The sequence below is a fragment of the Macrobrachium rosenbergii genome, chromosome 20 (assembly GCF_040412425.1).
Source record: "Macrobrachium rosenbergii isolate ZJJX-2024 chromosome 20, ASM4041242v1, whole genome shotgun sequence".
NCBI lineage: Eukaryota > Metazoa > Arthropoda > Malacostraca > Decapoda > Palaemonidae > Macrobrachium > Macrobrachium rosenbergii.
Genome location: NC_089760.1, coordinates 1,227,501 through 1,250,000, shown reverse-complemented (window position 1 = coordinate 1,250,000; position 22,500 = coordinate 1,227,501). Strand labels below are relative to the sequence as shown.

Below are 22,500 nucleotides of genomic sequence, written 5' to 3'. Positions count from 1 at the left end.
GGGGTGTATGTGTGGGGGGGGGTGGGGGTGGGGTGAGAAGAGAGGGGGAGGAAATGAGACTTAGGGAAGCACCCTGCGAGTAAAAGAGGAAGGGTCAGAGTTCCGATTTGCACTGATCAAAAAATGATATTAAAAATATATTATACATTACCGGCATCAGTGATTAGGCCATGTTTTTTTGAAGGAAGACAGAGCTAAACCTCACGGTTCCATTCTTGTGTCAAGTCCTGCAGTTTCACCTCAATTTTTTTGATGGACAAAATTATTTATAGAACGCACGAGCCCATAAAACTTCACCACACACACGCATACACATACACACACACATATAATATATATATATATTGTGTGTGTGTGTGTGTGTGTGTGTGTGTGTGTATTGCACTAACACATTGGTCCCGTGGATGAAGAATATAAGAAACTGCTGCATGAAAATAAAAAGGAGGAGCTATAACAAGACTTTCGACTTCTATTACCAACTCCTTTTCAGGGAATGAAGTTGGCTTCATTATAGAAGTCATTTTATTTCATGTGAGAATTTATATATATATATATATATATATATATATATATATATATATATATATATATATTATATATTATACATATATATACCTTCTTCTTATACTAACGTGCTTGTTTTATTTGTGGGGTATATAGCGATGCCTATATTTACTTTGATAATATAATATATATATATATATATATATATATATATATATATATATATATATATATATATATATATTATATATATATATATATATGTATATATTTATAAAATTATATATATATATGTATATATTTATATAATATATATATATATATACAGTATATATATATAAATATGTATATATACACACACATATACTGTATATGCAAAGTGATGCAGTAGTCAGATCGACGAACACTTAACAAACGCATGAGCATGAATACAAGTGTTTTAAAACACAGCTAATGCTGGAATCTCATTCTCATTCCTGTACTGGAATACACAGTCCGCATTCTGCTTCAGTATCTCTGACAGTTGACTAGTTACATCAAATCCAGATATAAACTGTCTACGGAGCCCATAATCATCTATTTCAAAACTTATCTTTGTACTGCAACATGTTCCCGACCCCTACAACTGGGTGAGGATCAGCAAAGGAATATGAGAGTTCTCCCAACTCTAGGCATCTAGAAAAGCCGCTTATCTAATCTGTTGATGCTTGAACAAGCAGAAGCACATAAACAGACGCATGCACATGCAGACGCCGCTCAGCACAGCACAGCACTTTCTGCCTCCGATCGCGCCCTGGGATGAAGTGAGAAGGAGAGGGAAGAAAGCGCTTCAGTCGCGCTGATTTATTGCTTCAATGTAAACGTTTATATGAAGATGGTAATTAAATACAGACTCCCATAGTTGGTATATACACAGAAATGCGAAAGAGCTCTTCAACACTGCCACTGGTTGCGAGAATTACGACCCGTTTGTTTGGGAGGCCATGTGACGGACGCCCCGCTCCCCAACCCCTCCCCGCCCCCGCGCCACCAACACCATCCCAGAAGGCCAAATTACCCCCGCTGAAAAAATAAATCATGAGAAAGTCTTCTCTCTCTCTCTCTCTCTCTCTCTCTCTCTCTCTCTCTCTCTCTCTCTCTCTCTCGTAACTTCATTCCCATTTCGAAGTCAGGCATCTTCAATGTAAAACTATAATTTTATTTAACGCTGTTCACTTTATTTCTCCTCAGAGGCCGGGATCTATATATAAATACATGTATAGAGCACAATTCAAAATAAGCAAAAGCCCGGCTAACAGTACCAGGTTAGTCTCCAAATTATTAAAAAAATAAAATTCGACAGACACCCACTCTCATTTACATCCCGGACTTCTTAAAGTATATTAAAAACTATTGCGTAATGAGTTGACCCAGTGCCATCCGTGCTATCCACCGGCGATTAAAAACAAAACCTTCTTCAGTGAAATGAACGGAATTTTCAGATTCGTTGTATGCACGCTGAATAGTCAACCTTTCAATCTCAACTTTCTTTTTTTCCATCTTCTAAGATAATCAGGTACTTGAACACGAGACAAAAAGCCTCTTCTGAATTTACTAATTCTTGGTGTTGGCTAAAAAAAAAAAAAGGACTTACTCAGAGTGTGAAATGAATAATACATGTCCCTCAAAACAAGATTTTATTTTTTAAAAACCCTTCAATCAGTAACTAGAAAACAGAACTATATATTATGAGGCAAATTACATCTACAACATTAAAACAAAACCATGATAAGGGACTTTATAAAGTCTAGACATTTGGCAACATGGAAATTAACCATGAGGAACCTCAGGTATCAAATTAGCGTGGCTGCTAAAAATAATAGAAAGATAACCATTAATAAATAATAGAAAGATAACCATTAATAAGAGATAAAACAAAAGAATAAGAACTACTAACGCAAACCATGAATAATTATATAAAAAAATTTTGGGGGAAAATTCTTCACGAATATTTGCGAAACAATAACGGATGCTGAAATGAGTCTTCAGTTGAAACGACATAACTTACGAAGAGGACTCGAGAGTACTGAAATAATATTCTTTGCTGCCAAATGAACATAATGATAGACAAGAAAAGTTTAAGGATTTTAGTATAGGTACTTTTAAATATCATAACCATTAATTTACACAAATATCCGATCAGATATGGATGATGACTGTGTCCTTACTAATTCACAAATTCACACACATACAACATACTGTACACATGCATATGTGTATATATATATATATATATATATATATATATATATATATATATATATATATATATATATATATATATATATATACATACACATATCCAAAACTTATTTTTCTTATTTTAAGGGGTGGCTCCACAACAGTATTTTGGGATGTGATTTTTTGTCCCAGGATGGGTCTAGAAAATGTATATTCTCCTCGCCTTGATTGCAGTCACCTACGTCTGCCTGGTACGTAATTTACAGATGAGTTCATCAGAGGCACAGGGAGTTTAAATAAAAAAAAAAAAAAAAAAAAAAAAAAAAATATATATATATATATATATATATATATATATATATATATATATATATATATATATATATATATATATATATATATATATATATATGCGTAAAGTCTATACGTGTACTCTCTGCAGACAATGTCTATGTACGCATTCTTCATTCTGTATATGTGCTTGTGTACATAAAGAAATCTGGCAACGCAAGTACACAGTTCATTAAGAAAACTGATTTTATGTATTTTGTTTCGAAAAATACTGTAGTGTCACAATCTGGAACTAAATTCTTGACGAGCAAGTTATGCCGATTACTGAAGGTTTTTAACATCAATATCGTTGCCGATCCCGAATGTGTCCTGCTTTGTAAATATTTCGCAAATGCATCAAAGAGGCATATTCACCTACATACAAGCGTGCATAACATACATAAAATAAATTAATATTTCAGACATATATATATATAATATATATGTATAAATATATATAATCTGGTGACGGTCGGTTTTGTCATCCAGTAATTCGTTTCAGAAATGACACGGATTTTACGTAACGAGAGAGAGAGAGAGAGAGAGAGAGAGAGAGAGAGAGAGAGAGAGAGAGAGAGAGAGAGAGAGAGAGAGAGAGAGGGGGATAATATTTCAGAAAAGACTTTTCTGACCTCCAGGGCAAAGCAGATGAATCGCTATCCTATTTTATTTGACCGCTGATGAGTTTTGGAGAGACAAAGGTGCAATCAGCAAGCTAGGAGTACCTGCCAATTCTCTGCTATATGAAAAGTATATCCTCCGAAGACCAAAACCCAAGCGCACAGGGAAACAAATTCCAAAATCGTTATAAGTGTCATCCATTACTCAAATTTTAACAATGATATTTAGCCAAATAATCAACGCCAGAAACTTGAATATTTTTTTTTATTTCACCCGTTAAAAACTACCAGAAAATTCACATATCAAACAATAAACATTTGTAACCGAGAAGGAACATTCAACCTTAGATGATACACGACAACATTTAACAAACTGAATTTCCTTTTTATTTTAAATCTCTCGCTGCAACACACGCACAAACAATAATAAATTGATATATCCAGAGACATTTATAAACGTATAATATTTCAACATTTGATAATCATTCTAAATTATACAGCACCGATTTCAAATGTCAGCACAGTCAAACTGTATAAATATTTTCGACGGCATATATTAATTATATGCGTCCCATTCCTCATACTTATTTCTGAATTCATTACATTTATAAAATGATTGTCTTCAAAACATAATTCCTGTTGTCAACAACTACAAGAATAATTATCATAGTATTTATCATTTCCATAACAGAGCAAAATCGGTTGCTACATTAATCATATTAATAAATTACACTATTTTTTAAGTTTTTATTTTTGTTGTAACAATAAATCACGTCATACAAATCGTCAGTAATGGGTTGACGAAACAGAAAAGAGAAAAAGAAAAAAATATACTGTTTATTGTACCTATCGTTATTTGGAACAGTACCCGCCATTATTTACCGGTAGAATAGAGGGAAAAATCGGACTGGTAAAAAAAAAAGAAATAATTGCACAAACGTTAGTCTTTTCCTCATGGAGACAACATTAAAAAATACGATTTATAACAAATCTTGTGTTTACGTCGTGTCTCAAAAACCAGACTTGATGTTAAAAAATGAAATTCAAAAAACCAGATATTGCGCAGGCGAAAGAAAACACCGCTAAGATATTCCTTTCTTGACAAAGAGATATTACGTGGGGAAATCACAATATTTTTTCATCAGCGCAGTAAAATCGACTTCCTGAGTGATGTTTAAAAAAAAAAAAAAAAAAATTGAAAAGATCTTGAAAAAGTAAACAACAAAAAAAAAAAAAAAAGCGTCAATAAATTATCGCTACGGACACAAGGTCCATTTGCCAAAAATGACCGATATAGCATCTTGAAGCCGTTGCACTATATTGAATATATATATATCACAGTGAAACAAAGACAGCGAGAAAAATATTCACTCGACGCTTTGGTACTGACTGTTGAAGTGTCACCGATTTGACGAAAATGACGGCCACACCTACGAAAAATACAAGAGAGAGAACAGCGGCGAGTTAGCTAGCAGAAGGTATATTACGGTAGCAGCGCTAAAATGGATTGTGGGTGCAGTGTAGAATCGGGTTGGCGGTCCACCGCGGCTAAGAGAGAGAGAGAGAGAGAGAGAGAGAGAGAGAGAGAGAGAGAGAGAGAGAGAGAGCATTTCAGCGCTAACTTACTTCAGGTTCGCAGACCAGCTGTTGGGGAGCGCACGTGCTACACTGAGCGCTCTCCGAACGCACCTCCCCCAACAAACCATTCCCCCCGCCCCCTTACAAACACTCTCACCTTCCCCACACGTGCTTTTTCCTGATCGTAGTAGGCATGGGTCTCACTCAGATCTCACTGTACAGAAACGAAAAACACTCGAAACAAAACGTCAAAATGAATCATTTCCTTCGGATGTTATTCAACTCCAGCGACTCGTTGAAAACGATTTCTCCTCCTCTTCCTCCTCAGTGCGAAATACGCATTCAGTGCAGAAAAAAAAAAAAAAGTCGACACCTTTTTGAAAGAGAATTTCCTTCTGGCAGCCATACAAAATCTTGAACCCCTCTTTTGACCTCTAAGGACGGCTGGACCTGGAAGTTGACGGTCAGGATGGGTCGAGTGCCCAGTGAACTATGAACCTCGCACAGGTGTTTGGCAAGGATGGAGTCGTGGGGTAGGAGGGGGTGGGGGGGAGGCAGCAGCAATGGATGACCGGGGGTGGAGGGGTATTTAATGGGAGGGGATCAGGCAGGATAAGGAATAAAAAGAAAACAGAAGGAAGGGCAGATGAATGAAGGATGAATACCCCACCCCCTCAGGTCATACCCTAGGGCACCCATTCCCCGTAACCCCTTCGTATGAAAGGTTACGGGGGGCTAGGCGGAAGGGCGTGCACGTGTACCTGTGGTCATGACGGAGGGTGCCAGAGAAGGGCGCGGGCGCGGGCGTGCAAGGGGTTGTGCGTCCCAGGCGACGTCGCGGTTCACACTGCCCGCCCCTCACCCACCCGACCAACCTCTTGCATACATTGGAGCGACTGGCATAAGCGCACCACTAATCAATGCCTGGGAGCTCGTGCGCGTGTGCAAAACCTCTTCTTCTCTCTCTCTCTCTCTTCTTTCTCTGTCTCTCACAAGAACTCTCCCTCAGCAAAATAATTAATAATTACATATATCCATTTTTTTGGGGGGAAGGAATAAATCTCGAAATGCTCCTGGTGCTTTCGGAAAGACGACTGCAACGTCGGCGCCTCCTTCGGTTACTCCTGCCGATGGTTACTCTAACTGCCACCACCTCCTTCGCCGTGTTCTTTTTTTTTTTTTTTAAATTCTTCCTCAACCTCCTTACAAGATCCATCTTCTTCATCTTCCTCCTCCTCCTCCCACAAACAGCTGGTGTGGCAAGAGACTTCCTCCCGTCACCAAGGGGCTCCTACCACCACCTCCTCTTCGTCCTCCTCCTCGTTCGTCTCCGCGTCTTGGACACCCATCCCCGCCCCCCCTCTCTTCCGTCCCCTTCTTACGACGAAGTAGAGGAGGGGAGGGAGGGAGGGGTAGGGAGGAGTGAGAGAGAGAGAGAGAGAGAGAGAGAGAGAGAGAGAGAGAGAGAGAGATCGGGGGCCGCGGACGAATGAACCACTATAACCACGCGAGATCAAGGGGGTGGGGTGGGGGTAGGGAGTGTAAAATAAGGGGGAACAAGATATTAGGGGGGGGATGAGTTAGGATGGGAGACAGAGGGGTGCGAGAAAAAGAGGGGGACTTAATTCGCATTCATTTGAAGGAGAAGGAAAAAATTCTTTCGCAAAAACCTCATTTTATTCATTGATCGGAAACTAGCCGTGAAAAATACTCTTGAAAAGCAAACAACCAGATATTTTTCAAGAAGCAAAAAAAATACTTAATTCCGAGGAATAATAAATAAACAATAATTCATAAAGACCAACCAAGGAACGAGGCCCCTTTGGGGATTCCCCCCCCTGGACGGGTATCGACGAGAGCGTCATAAAAAAAAAAAAAAACGCCCCTGTGATTGTAAATCAGGTCCTTCGTTCATAAGGCGAGTGCATGAAAGCACCGCTAAAGCCTTAGCAGGGATTCTTGTGCGACTGAAAGAGCGAGAGGAAGAGGGAGTGCGGTAAAGAATAAGGGACTCGGAGGCGGTGTTCTCTCTCCCACAGTCAGTTAGCCACTAAGCAACTTCAAGAGTTGGAAGAGTCTCCACGCACGCACGCACACACGGACACACGAACACTCACGTTTATAGAGCCTTTTTTTCCTTTTGCTTTTCTTCTTCTTCTTCTTTTTTTTTAACATCATCTTCGGGCATGGTGGAGGTGTTACTTCTTGCACGCACCTTTCGCTCACCTTGGCTGCCTGATCTTTTTTACCCTCCGATCTTGCGCGTACTTGTTTTTGATGTTTTTTAACTTTGTGATTCGTGTTAAAAAGACCGGATCATTAGATATTGCTTTAGAGTTTTTTTTTTTGTGTGTTTGGTATTGCTGCTGAGAAGAACGCCATGACAATGACGGTAAGAGTTACCGTAAGATTTCCCTCGATGAGGTTAGCATCGCATAACGATTTTCCACCTAGTTTTAATGGGTTATATCCATTACGTGCAATGAAATGTTGGATTCTTACCTGAATATTTCCCGTAAAGAGCACAGACTTGAAAGATAATATGAAAACGTTAAAAGGGAAACATAATGGAAATAACTTATGTAATGCATTATTCAGCATTTAATTATGTTATATACCTATTAAAAAAAAAAAAAGCTTACCCCCATCATACAACATTCACACCATAAAGAAACAGCTTCCTCACCGTACTACCTACTGTATATTTGTTTATCAGTCTGTTGGTCCGTGCGTCTGTTTCACATTTTTTCCTCCCCTTCTCTGTTTGTCCCGCACACAACAGGGAAAGGTAACAAAACAAGCAAACGTTTTGTACGACCATCCCCTGGCGCTGTGCCAGCGGGTGCCACTGAACTCAAATTCATGGCGGGACCTCCCAAAGTCGGTTGTGGCGGCCGCTCACACAAACCTACTTTTTCATCGCCCTATTAGCTCCCCACCTAATTTTTATATGCTCTCCCTAAAAACTCTACTTTAAAGGTTCGCGAAACATTGTACGTTTGTTTACTGTTTTTAGTATCTTGCAAACGTTTGGTGTTCACATGGATAAGGTACGTGCGTGTTGATGTGTGTGTGTAAACGACCACCGTGTTTGAGAGAGAGAGAGAGAGAGAGAGAGAGAGAGAGAGGGGGGGGGACAACCTCGTCAAGGTCCTTGGTCTGGTGGCACTCATTTTTGACAGAGCAGTGAACACTCTCATCTGAAGTCTTAACCCCCTCTCTCTCTCTCTCTCTCTCTCTCTCTCTCTCTCTCTCTGCACCATACCTGCGACCCATAGCAGTCGCGTAACAGCTTGGCATCTAATGCTATGCTTAGATCAACAGTGGTACACCGGTACTTTTTTTAGGAAACGCGCCCACGAAGAGAGAGAGAGAGAGAGAGAGAGAGAGAGAGAGAGAGAGAGAGAGAGAGAGAGAGTATGTAAATATCTCTTTTACATTTCAGTTGCATTAACGTGAGAGAAAGTGTGTGTGTGTGTGTGTGTGTGTGTGTGTGTGTGTGTGTGTGTGTGTGTGTGTGTGCGCGCGCGCTCGCGTTTAGTATACGTGAAAATCTTTCTATTATTTCACAAGCCGGAGAGAGCGGTTAATACTTCCAAAAAAGAAATCCTGGTAGGCTGTTCATATCCTGATAAATATGCAATAAGGTTATAAAAAGAGATAAAAATATATTTATACACAACAGAGAGAGAGAGAGAGAGAGAGAGAGAGAGAGGGAAGCCTTGGCCACAAACGCAATCAGGAAACGTTCATTAGCAACTTCTGCATTTCTGAAAGTTGTTACGAAGACTTTAATTGGTGTATCTCGGACATTAAACCAATGTAAAGGCGACGTTATCCCCCGTAACAAGAATAACCGCGTTCAAAGTATTCCGGAAGGCCGGCGACATGTGTAGTAACGTAAAGGATATTTTTGAAAATTGTCTGGGAGTCTTTATGGAAAATATATTTAAACCGATAATTACTAAAACGGCGGAGAGAAAGAGAAAGGGAGAGAGGAAAATTGCGAATTTACAGTTTAGCGAGATTTGCTACTAACCTGAATGCAACTTAAGGACACCCCTAAATTACGCGTCTCCATACTGTTACAGTCATTTTTCATTTTTTTAAAGGTTTTCAGAATAGAGCATTGAATAACAAAACTTTTTCATTTTTTTTTCAAAGGTTGGGGGTTGGGGGGAGGGCAAAGAGAATAGATTCTTATGAATAACCGGGAAACAAAAGCTAAGATTGACCGTGCTTTTTTTAACGATGCCTTCTTTGAAGGACTTTGATTTGGCTTTGGGGTAGACATTTTTTCAGACCCAGGTAGCGCATTTATGTATCGTACCAAATCACCAGCTCCCTTTCTCCCAGCAGCGAGGTGAGTTCAGCGGTTAGGTCGACAGTTCGAGACGTGTGGGGTGTCTGTTATGTTTTTAGAAGATGTTGGAGTGGCCTTGTTTTGTGTGTGTATTTGTCTGTAACACCCATTTGCTTTTAGCAAACCTATCCGTTGATTACATTCATAATCTTGGGGTGTCTACACGGATAGCTAAGAGCCCGCCTCTCTGACCGGTCGGCAGCGGATTTGAACAAGTACAGAAAATACCCATTAGGTGAGACCAAGTAGTCATGGGAGCCACATACGAGTGGGACGCATTGTTTTCGGTTTCTTTTGTAGTTCCAAGGCTTTCTCACACTTTTCTTCATTCATCCTTATCGAGATAACGATTCTCTTCTCTTTCCCAAAACCAAGAACTCATGCCTGACTAGTGTCATGCAATCTGAAATCATCAAGATGTGCTGTTAAGCAAAAAACTGCCTTGACCAACAATACGACTCTGGCCAAACCAGTATTTCGGCCGTGACCAAAATGTTGCATGTGACCTAGACTTGTTCTTAGCTAAGCTTTTGCATTTAACTGTAATTTTTGTCCTTGTCCAGTATTTTTTACTTTAGCCAACTTTGGAAACTGACCAAGATTTTGGCCTAGTCCTGATAATTGGACTTGACCAAGTTTTGTTTTTATCTAAAATCTAGCACTAGACCAATTTTGTCATAGGCCCAACTTGGCACTTGGCTAAGTTTAAACTTATGGCCAAATTCTTACACCACTTAACCAAGAGCATTACTCTTTTGTCTAAAATCTGCCAAAAGACCGATATTTTAGACTAGGTCGTAATATAGCACTTAACCGGACTTTTACTCTTGGCCAAAATCTTCCACTAATACAGATATTGCCATTGGACAAGATTTGGTTCGTATCCTAGAAAATGTGTTTTCGTACAAATCTCAAATGTCTTCCCCTGATAAGTTTTTGATATTTATGAAGCTATTTTACTCTTGAACGACACAATTCACTAGAACTGACTCCCACGATTGGCCAACATCCAGACCTTGGGCAGATTTGATATCAACCATGATCTTGTTCTTGACCCGAGTTTAAAGAAAAAGGTTAAGTATACCTTAGTTTAACCAGACCACTGAGCTGATTAACAGCTCTCCTAGGGCTGGCCCGAAGGATTAGACTTATCTTAGGTGGCTAAGAACCAGTTGGTTACCTAGCAACGGGACCTACAGCTCATTGTGGAATCCGAACCACATTATACCGAGAAATGAATTTCTATCACCAGAAATAAATTCCTTTAATTCTTCGCTGGCCGGCCGGAGATTCGAATTCACCCTTGGAGAAAACAACCATGGTGTTTTCAGACTGGCTCCGATGAAACAACAAAGAACAACGCAAGGCCGATTTTGGTCGCTAATTTTCTTGAAACTATATGAGAAGCATTTCATTTAGGCTGTCGGAGAGACTTAAGATACCAGCTCTGAAAGCAATTTCAAGATTTTCATAACTCAAGACATTTGTTTTTTCTAATGCAATAGTATTTTAATTATCTGCATTCGCAGAAGAATGTTTTGTTTTTTCCACCAACCAATACATACATACATACATACATACATACATATATATGTATGTATGTAAGTATATGTATATATATATCATATTTATGTCTATATATAAATTATATATATATATATACACACACACACACACACACACACACACACACACATATATATATATATATATATATATATATATATATATATATATATATATATATATATATATATATATATATATATACTCTGTTTATGTTTACACAAGTTGTTGTTATTCTCTGATAGTACTCTGTTTATACTTCATACCAAGTTGTTGTTATTCCTCTGATAGAACTTATAAACGCAGACATATATATATATATATATAAGCATTAAGCTACAAATGTCCTTTTACATCCAATTTGCTCTACCTCGGAAATAATATATTTTCATGTATGTTACCCGAAGGGGAATTTTATTTGATAATAAGTTCGTCGTCTCGTGGGCTCGAACCACGGAAGAATAAGAACTCAGGACTACAGCGACGCCTTCTTGGGGAACAAGAACTCGGGACTACAGTGACGCCTTAAACCACAAGGCCAACAAGGCGTCACTGTAGTCCCGAGCTCTTGTTCTTCCGTGGTTCGAGCCCACGAGACGACGAACTTAATGCCAACTAAAAAACTCCCCTTCGGGCAACATATATGAAAATATATTATTTCCAAGGTAGAGTGAATTGGATATTAAAGGACATTTGTAGCTTAATGCTTGTATACGAATCACGGTGATGTGATAAAATTCTTTCATATATATATATAAACATATATATATATATATATATATATATATATATATATATATATATATATATATATATATATATATATATATATATATATATATATATATATATATAGTCTCGGTAATTGGGCGGCTACTTGGAAATCTTAGCTTAATGATAAATAATATTGCCAAGACCAGGAAGAACATTCTTTATTACAAGCTTTCGAGGTATAAAACCTCATCATCAGGCTGAAAAAAACCGACAAGGATGAGAATCAATAAAATTACAATAAAATGAATTGTCATAATAAATCTTCAGCAAAAATACTAACGAAATATAAAATGAACAAGTAAATACAAACTAAAAGGGTGAGACGTAAAATAACGAAAAATTAAAAACACAAACATAAAAATTATGAAAATAAAACTATAGTGAAATGTAAACAAACTACCACTCACAAAGTAAAATATTTAACGACCTAACTGAGTACCTACTATGAAATTACACGATAGCTAGTTGAATACCAGACGAGTTGTTGTTCAATTCCGGCTTCATCTTTTTAATAGTCAGCGACTCTGAAATTAAAAGGTCCAGTCTATTTGAACAAAAAGACAGTACCCGAAAATCCAGGTCAGTGAATTACCTCAGTTTTTCGCCAAAGTTGTATAAGATGAACTCAATACGCACTTTGATTAATAGAGCCTACAATGTTTGTTGTGATTTTAATTTATTTCATCAAGATATGGTTTTCCTCCAGAATTACTTTTCTGAAAACTCATATCCCATTTTTGTATTTTACAAAGTTCTGAAAAATTTTTTAAATGAAAAGTTTTGTCCCAGACCGGTGTACAGTACTGCTAGTAAAGATGTAAAGTACATTAAATTGCCTTACCTTGGTCATAGTAGCTATATGGTCCGAAAAAAGTTACAAGAAATTCTTAAGCATTGTTTCCCTCAAATCAGTTTCCGGTTTGTTTTCTGTAATCCTTTTACAATAAGATCACTTTTGAGAGAGAAGCCTACTCTGCCTGTGGACCTTAATTCCTGTGTCGTTTACTTGTTCACTTGTTCGCAGTGTGGTCTGCGATACGTGGGATCTAGTTCCCGCTGGCTCAGACACAGAATTTTGGAACACAGAGGTCTTTCTATTAGAACTAGGTTTCCCCTTTCCAAACCACCCTTTTTGCCATTAGAGAACACAGTTTAGCACAGGACCATCCTTTCACTGACCTGGATTTTCGGGTACTGTCTTTTGTTCAAATAGACTGGACCTTTTAATTTCAGAGTCGCTGACTATTAAAAGATGAAGCCGGAATTGAACAACAACTCGTCTGGTATTCAACTAGCTATCGTGTAATTTCATAGTAGGTACTCAGTTAGGTCGTTAAATATTTTATTTTGTGAGTGGTAGTTTGTTTACATTTCACTATAGTTTTATTTTCATATTTTTATGTTTGTGTTTTTAATTTTTCGTTATTTTACGTCTCACCCTTTTAGTTTGTATTTACTTGTTCATTTTATATTTCGTTAGTATTTTTGCTGAAGATTTATTATGACAATTCATTTTATTGTAATTTTATTGATTCTCATCCTTGTCGGTTTTTTCAGCCTGATGATGAGGTTTTATACCTCGAAAGCTTGTAATAAAGAATGTTCTTCCTGGTCTTGGCAATATTATTTATCATTAAGCTATATATATATATATATATATATATATATATATATATATATATATATATATATATATATATATATATATATAATATACATATATATATGTGTGTGTGTGTGTTTGTGTATATACATTATCCAAGCAAGCCCCAATTCACTGCTAACAGATGCGTTAAACGCTTAAATGTAATTCTCATCGTAACCTGCAGGTGACTGCACTCATTAATTTCACCTTCCTTTTCTCTGTTTTCTTCCAGTGACCACTATTTTCCTAATACTTTTACCGAATGGACACACGAAACGCAATCTACTGGATCTTGGCCTGTAAGCAGAGGAATAATCAGGGTTGTTATATTCCTGAACTTAACGTCCAGTTCCAGCTCCATTTCACATAACTATACTTCATGACTAATTCTTGGAGAACCCGCAGATATGCTCATCACTTCACTTGTAAGCTTCCGCAGAATGCGATGACCATAAGCGAATAAATAAAACATTGGGGAAAGAATAAAGGGGTAAAATCTATATATATATAAGGTCAATAAGAATGAAAGAAATTATAGATATGAAAAATTGATAAATACCGAATGGTCCGTGCTTACAGGTGACAGAGTTACCTGAAGGCAAGCTCAAGCCCTTTGTTGGCTGAGTCAGTTGAGCTTCAGACTGTCATTCGATGGGCCGGAGTTCAATTCCCCCGGCCGGCTGATGAAGAGTTAGAGGAATTCATTTCTGGTGATAGAAATTCATTTCTCGGTATAATCTGGTTCGGATTCCACAATAAGCTGTAGGTCCCGTTGCTAAGTAACCAATTGGTTCTTAGCCACGTAAAATAAGTCTATTCCTTCGGGCCAGCCCTAGGAGAGCTGTTAATCAGCTCAGTGGTCTGGTAAAACTAAGGTATACTTAACTTTTGAAGGCAAGCTCAAATGAAGCAACATAAACCCAAAACCAAGAAAAACTTGTCAAACCCAAGGATTGTGAATATTGGTTATTTGGATTTTAATCACCTTAGATGATCCTTATAACGTAAATATCAGTACAGATAGAGAAGGCTCTACAATTTTTTTCATAATATTCTTCATTATGGGAACAAAGCAAACTATCAACATTATACTTAACACTGGGCGAGGCTTGCTGCTACGGGAACCTCTATGGGCAGATAGAATGGCTCAAACATCAGACACCATAAAATAAAACTATTACCCAAAAGGAGATAACATGTAGTGATAAAAGCGAACATTACCCTTTTTTCTCTTCAACGGCACCTATTTACATATGCGATCTAAGGGAAAACAAATGAAGAGAATTATCCGATACATTTGCGGACATCCGCCACCCACTTCGAAAAGAAACTAAAAGGCTCCTGCCGGTAACGCATCGTCATTCGTCACTCGAGAAAATGGCGGCAGACAAGTTTCTAATTAAACTTCTGACTTTTAAAAACATTACGCAATAGTTAGAATTATAAGAAGAAGAATAGCCTCTGAGAGAGAGAGAGAGAGAGAGAGAGAGAGAGAGAGAGAGAGAGAGAGAGAGAGAGAGAGAGAGAGAATTTGCGAATTGTGTAGAAGGATGAATATACTTTTTCTAGCGGGTATAATTTTTAAATGACTTTGAGAGAGAGAGAGAGAGAGAGAGAGAGAGAGAGAGCGTAATTATACCCAGTTCGTTCCCCAAGTTAGCCAATAGTTCTAACTACATTTTAAACTGACTTGCTGCACAAATTACTCCCTTAATGAGAATAAAAACTTTTGGATAGGAAATTCATGGAAAAACTCTCTTTTACCATCTCTCTTTCTTCTTTTCGTAGCTCAGAGAAAATATATATGGCCGTTTTAGTATTCAAGAAGAGAATTCGGGACTTCCAAAAAGAGATTTTCTCCAACTAATTTGGTAATGTATAATTTCCCTTCGCTGATTAGGCTTATAATTTGATAACTTTTTTAATCTAAGAGTAATTTATCTCAGAATTGGACTTATAATTAAGTCTACATTTCACTAATGGGGAAAGACATCAAAAGAACTCTGACGTCGGCTTTTTTTTTCTTTCTCATTAATTACTTTTTCGGAAGAGAACTTTCTCTTGGGGAAATGTTTATACGATATTAGAACTTCTCTTGAATTATGGCATTTCTTGCGAGATGCGCGCAAGAAAAAGTAAATTCACTGAAAACATGGAATAAACTACTGTACAAAAAAGAGGCATGAAGTACAAAAATGAATAATGGAATAATAACAATATAACAACGCACTGCCTTCTTTAGTGTTGAGCCTTGGGTCCTCACTCATAATCGGATTATACAGTACCATAGCAAATAAAAGGGTCCATGATTATTTTTTTCATGTGGTGTTGTGTACACGAAATGTGATATATCTTACGTATACTGCATTGTTAAAAGTGACCTTTGCCAATCTAATCTGACATAGAATGTTAATAATGTGAGTAAATAGCACAGAAAAACCCGGGGAGAGAGTTAGGGTTGGTGGAAATAACTTGAAGATATTGATGATTGTGAAACGCACAACGAGGAGGTGAAAAACTTTATAGCCCAGAGCAGTCTACGTCGCCCAAAAATCCTTTAAATATGATCAAGCGATCAGATTTACCGTTACATAAAACAAACGGCCCCTTTAACAAGGATTCCAGCATTAAGAGAGAATTTCTCGGACTACCGGTGTCAGAAACGAACCCGCAAGAAGTATTCCAGATCTTGTAATGAACGCCCGAAACGGTTTCGCAACGCGAGCAGTACATCGCGACGCCGCCGTTGCATGCTCAGCATCGTGCTAATGAAAGCCCATGCTTTTATGAGACAGGGAACGCCACCGGAACTGTGAAATCGCGACAAGTTCGCCTGTCAAGGAAATGGCGGACGGAAGCCTGCTTGAAGAACTTCGAATTTGACGTCTCATGCGCAGCGTACGGATAATACGCAAACGACACAAGGCAAGACAATCTTGCATTAAATTGAAAATCATTAAAACAACCATACGACTTCTGTCTCATTTGATATCTCCAAGCACCATTCTGTCGTTGTCATTGTTAATTTGCTCTCTCTCTCTCTCTCTCTCTCTCTCTCTCTCTCTCTCTCTCTCTCTCTCTCTCTTTCAGTTTTATATGTACCACAAATTTTTTTACCTTCCTACGAGACACGTGGCGAAAAGTGAGATGATAGCTATATTTAGCGCAGAGTAAGAATCAAGGCTAAATATTCTTAATGGTTTGAAGCTATATCGTGAGAACCACAAGGAGAGATACAAAGACCAAATTATTTTTCTTCACGTTTGACATCGTCATAACAGATTCCTAAGGGAATCTTTTTTTTTTCCAAGTAATATATACGCCATATGATGACAAAGTCATCCACATAATACAAAAAATTTAACGAGAAAACGGTTAATGGGCTATAAAAAAAATGCACGAAGCTCTGAAATGATGAATAGCATTGTTGTTATCGTTTTAACTTTGCTGAAAATAATAATGCTCAGTATAAAGAGCTCTCAAGAAAGAACAATATCTTACTGGATTTCATAAAAAGTGGAATTTATTACAACATCTTCATTAACTGTATTTTAGCAGCAACAATGGTGGTCCTTCGTTATAAATAATAAAATTTCTTCTTTACTTTTGAAAAATGGAAGGATGCAGATGCGACACAATGATAAAAATAATAATAAGAGAAAATTTAATAAATACCGTTAATTATTAAACCGATAAACTTGGTCCAAATACAATGACGTGAATTCATATAAACCGCCAGACAGATGGATTACAACTCACAAACAAACAAACAAACACACAAACAAAAATCAGAAAACATCTACAAGAAACGTGAAACTATCAGGATCCGAAATGGAAGCTCCGTAATAAACAATATAAAGTTTATATAAATCTGAAAGCAAGAAGATATTAACAATCATTTCAAAATATGCAAGGAATCATCCACCCGTATCGAATAATAATAATAATAATAATAATAATAATAATAATAATAATAATAATAATAATAATAATAATAATAATAATAATTCGATTCATTATGGTCACTGTAAACAGCATAATATAATCATCTACCGACCAATAAATGGCAATCTTTGTACTTAATTAAATTATGATTCATGAAGCTTATATTTTCCTCAGAACTGTTTGCAGAATTTATTTCATTCAAGGTGTATTCGTATGAAGCTAAATGAGCACAAAAAGTTATAACTTAATTAAACTCCGAAAGTAGCCGAGGCAAATTTCTGCAATAATAAATTTTAATCTAACTAACAAACAAACACAATCTTGGTGCATGACCGAATTTTACTCTTTATCTCGCCTGCTGGAATATTTAAAGGTGATTTTATTTTCAGGAGCCTAAGAAATATATTCGCCTCAATGAGAGAGAGAGAGAGAGAGAGAGAGAGAGAGAGAGAGAGAGAGAGAGAGAGAGAGAGAGAGAAAGAAACGTCCAAGGTATGACACTTGCTGCTGTTCTCTTGAAAAACGGATATCGAGAGAGAATCAGTGGCCTCCGACGGATTCAAATAGTACGCCTACTACTGAACCGTCATCGTCAGCATGAAAAAAAATCTAAAATTTCTATTCTGCAATATTGTTCCCTTTACCTAGAGTGCGCGAAAATTTACGACATATTTCGATGCAAACATTGTTCTGGCAGCTTTCCTAGCATCGGTGATAGTACTTTTATTCCTCACTGGTGACATGATATGCATAATGATTCTGCCTTCGTGCAGAATCTGTCGTCCTGTGCGCCCACCGTTTCACACTTGATGCTTGGGCCTGCGAAGGAAAACAAGTACGTTCACTTTTTCCTGAGAATAGACGCTGGGATGATATTCTAGTTCCCTTAATTCCGGTCTGAAGACTTAGACATGATTAAAGTACCACACCACAATTGCATGTGGACAGCTCCCTGGTCAGGAAGGGCAGAAACGCGAGTAACTGACCCTATTATCTTTAATTTATTCGGCTTTTAATATCTCGAAAGGGCAACGTTAACAAGATATTAGCAAACATGCTGAAAATTTACCTCTCTTGTCTCTCAAATCATTTTCCAAAAAAAAAAAAAAAAAAAAAACTTTGACTCAAATTCTTGATCGTGTTTAACCGTACTTACCTTCCCCCATTATCTTTCGTTCAATATAAAAAATCATGTTTGATCATTCCAGGTAAGTGTCAGTCCAACATACCCTCCAACATTTTACTTTTCTGTAGTTATTCCCACCAAAAGAATATCACATCACGAAAGTGACAAATGAAACTAATGAGCCCAGTGACAAAAGTTGGTCCATCAATACTTTGCAAAGAACGTTCATTCCAAACAGAGGGGCTACAGAGTATTCTTCAAACTGGCTTTTACGGCTGTAAGAATTAAATAAGCATTATCATAATACTGATGGTAATTTACGGCTGTAAGAATTAAATAAGCATTATCATAATACTGATGGTAATTTACGGCTGTAAGAATTAAATAAGCAGTATCATAATTCTGATTTTAATAAATATGAAATTTTTATTATTATTATTATTATTATTATTATTATTATTATTATTATTATTATTATTATGACAGCAAGAAGTAGGTTTCAAAGAAGTCCGTTCCGTTCACTAATGTTCCGCTTTACCTAAATTGAGAAGTTACCTGTATATAATTAAAAAAAGATCATGAGAGTACTATTTGTAGTCTGCTTAAGTAAATCATTGTAATAAGTAATTTTACGTCTTATTCAAATATTATTATATAACTTCTGAAGATTCAGAGAAGAAGAAGCCAGTATACAGAAATCAAAAGACGAATAAATGACGATGAATAGCGGTCTCCGCTAGATTTGACTCATTCCAATTAAATTTCCAAAAAATGGGAAAACTAATTTAACTTTTCTAGACATTTATCACTTTGTTTCACGATTACGTCACAGCGAAGAACCATTCGGAGATCTCACGGCGTGAGTTCAAGAAAATAAAGCTACTGGAACATAATTTATATTGCATCAGTAAATATTTCAAGTTTGAAAAGAATATTTTGTTGAGAATAATTTATCAAATTATTCCAGAGGTTGATCTTGACAAGCACAAGGGGAGTTATCAAGAGGAAGAGGCTATATACTTGTGACAAGTATGCAAAGATTTAGAAGAGATGATTTATAATTATTCAAAGAGAGACACAAAAGAATATAAGAATAATCTTAAATTATTCCAGAGGAATATTCTAAAGACACAAGAACACTTTTTAAGAAACAGCTGAGGACATGGGTTACATTTAACGAGAGAGAGAGAGTGAGAGAACCACAAAGACACAAGAACACTTCTTTCAAAGAAATCCTCTCATCTAAGGAGACAGGTTACATTTAAGAAGATAAGAGACATCTTAAGAGAGAGAGAGAGAGGGAAGAGAACTACAAAACACAAGAACACTTCTTTCAGCAGAAATCCTCTCATCTAAGGACAAGGGTTACATTTAACAGAAGAGAGAGAGAGAGAGAGAGAGAGAGAGAGAAACCACAAAACACAAGAACAGAGAGAAATCCTCTCTCATCTCAGGACACGGGTTACATTTAAAGAGAGAGAGAGAGAGAGAGAGAACCACAAAACACAAGAACACTTCTTTCAGCAGAAATCCTCTCTCGTCTAAGGACACGGGTTACATTTAACGAGAGAGAGAGAGAGAGAGAGAGAGAGAGAGAGAGAGAGAGAGAGAGACAACAAACACAAGAACACTTCTTTCAAGAGAAATCTTCTCTCATCTAAGGACACAGGTTACAAAAGAGGGAAACCACAAAAGGGAAACAGGTAAATAAGAGTAAATGAATGAATGGCAGAGGACGAACAAATATTAATACACACAACAACCTTCCCACCCGTCCGACCCGCCGCCCCCACACCCCACCCCAACCATCCCCCTTCCTGCCATCTGAGATCTTCTGCTTGGAGGAGCAATATAGCAGGGCCGATGCCATCATTAGCGTGATGGATGAGAATCTATGGTCATTTCCTCTGGTAAATATTGAGTTGTGGATATTCAAGCTGCAGATTCCTCGAAAGAGAAAAGAAAGAAAGAAAAAAAAAAGAGTCTTTCGGGTAAACGATGGATTCTTCTTTCTCTTTCTTCACTTTCCTTTATTTCTCAATTCTTCGAAAGGGAGCAGACAGATTACGGCATTTTTGTTCTTATTATTTTATTTATTTCTTTAAGATGCTAACTTTAACAAGCACGCTCAGTTAATTGTTCGAGTCTCCGGCCGGGTAATGAAGAATTAGAGGAATTTATTTCTGGTGATAGAAATTCATTTCTCGCTTTAGTGTGGTTCGGATTCCACAATAAGCTGTAGGTCCCGTTGCTAGGTAGCCAATTGGTTCTTAGCCACGTAAAATAAGTCTAATCCTTCGGGCCAGCCCTAGGAGAGCTGTTAATCAGCTCAGTGGTCTGGTAAAACTAAGGTATACTTAATTGTTGACAATACTGAAATCGTAGATTGATATTTGATTTCGTACTTTTGTAGATTGTGGAAAGTTCGTGAACTTTTTAATCTCAAAACTGCTTGTCGGATTGTTGCAGTTTGATGAACACATTGCAGTTAATATTGCTATACCCTGTCCGTTATTCTGACAATGGAGATATGAATAATGAATGTATGTCAAATCATCTCTTCATATGATAATAATAATAATAATATCACATATGCCCAAATGCAGTGGGAATCGAAGAAAATTCAATAAATCTTGTGAGAGAGATAAAAGGCATGTAACAGAAATCTGTGAGAGAGAGAGAGAGAGAGAGAGAGAGAGAGAGAGAGAGAGAGAGAGAGAGAGAGAGAGAGATTAAGGAGGACAAGCTTATTAAGGAGGAGTTTCGCTCGTTCTTCAGAGTCGGCCTCTCATAAAACTAAGGTGCAAACGAATTAAGGGTATGAAAATTCCGATGAGGTCTCGACATGAGGCCAGGATAAGTTTTAATCTCGGGGATTTGAGGGTGGTTAAGGCGCTGGCCAGAGTGGAAGGATAATGACAGAACCATTTAAAGAAATGGGAAAGGTAATGTCAATGACTGAGAGAGAGAGAGAGAGAGAGAGAGAGAGAGAGAGAGAGAGAGAGAGAGAGAGAGAGAAATGAGTTGATGAAGACAGAACCATTTAAAGAAATGGGAAAATTGTCAGAAATATAAAGAGAGTTGATGAGAGAAGAGACGAGAAAGAAATAAATTTGAATTGATGAAGAATCACGACGAAAAGAATAGATTATACCGGTGGTGTTCTAAGCACTCTGTACTTTACCGCTGCAGGTATTTCATACAACACAGGCATTTCTCGCCCTCATTTTAGCCCTGGCTGAGATCGCTATATGGGTATACAAGCACGAAATGCTTTGTCTAAGTCTGCGCTTGGAAAAAATGAAATATAAGCAGTACAAGCGATTTGTACCTGTTGAAAAAGGGAGAGAGAGACAGCCCTTCTGCATCAGACGAGAACACACAACACGCGTGAAATTCCATACGAAGCGACACCAAAAGACAAGTGGCCCCAGAGAACATTCCTCGTCGAAATCGGCATTTCGAACCGGAACGTACATATAGCGTTGAGTGGGACACCCCCGACTTGGGATCTTGGACTCGTATTAGTGTAACGATCCATAACTTTTCAATAGTCTTGGGAAAAGGGAGTAAATAAGTTTCTGAGGCATAAATGCGTCTGGAGGAGGAGTCGAGAGTCACTTAATAACATGGGAAGGTTTCCCAGGACTTTGTATGTCGGGACAATCAACGGAACGGGTATAAGACAATGTGTCAAAGCAAATGGAAAACCAATCAAGAACGACGCGTGAAAAGGATATGAAATGGTAAGTAAAACTCAATTTTTGATTATAACTATCGTTTCACACGTAAACCACATTTTGTGTACATGTCGAAATTAAGATTTACT

The 22,500-nt window shown here is 37.5% G+C and overlaps 1 protein-coding gene across 1 annotated transcript in view; it reads right to left on the bottom strand.

The window, feature by feature from the left end:
• Positions 1-6,605, bottom strand: part of zfh2 (Zn finger homeodomain 2) — a 250,655-nt gene extending 244,050 nt beyond the window's left edge. Inside the window, exon 1 of the mRNA XM_067121804.1 lies at positions 6,014-6,605. The gene's annotated coding sequence lies outside the window, so the exon portion shown is untranslated. The remainder of the gene's footprint in view (positions 1-6,013) is intronic.
• Between the last annotated feature and the right edge of the window lie 15,895 nt (positions 6,606-22,500).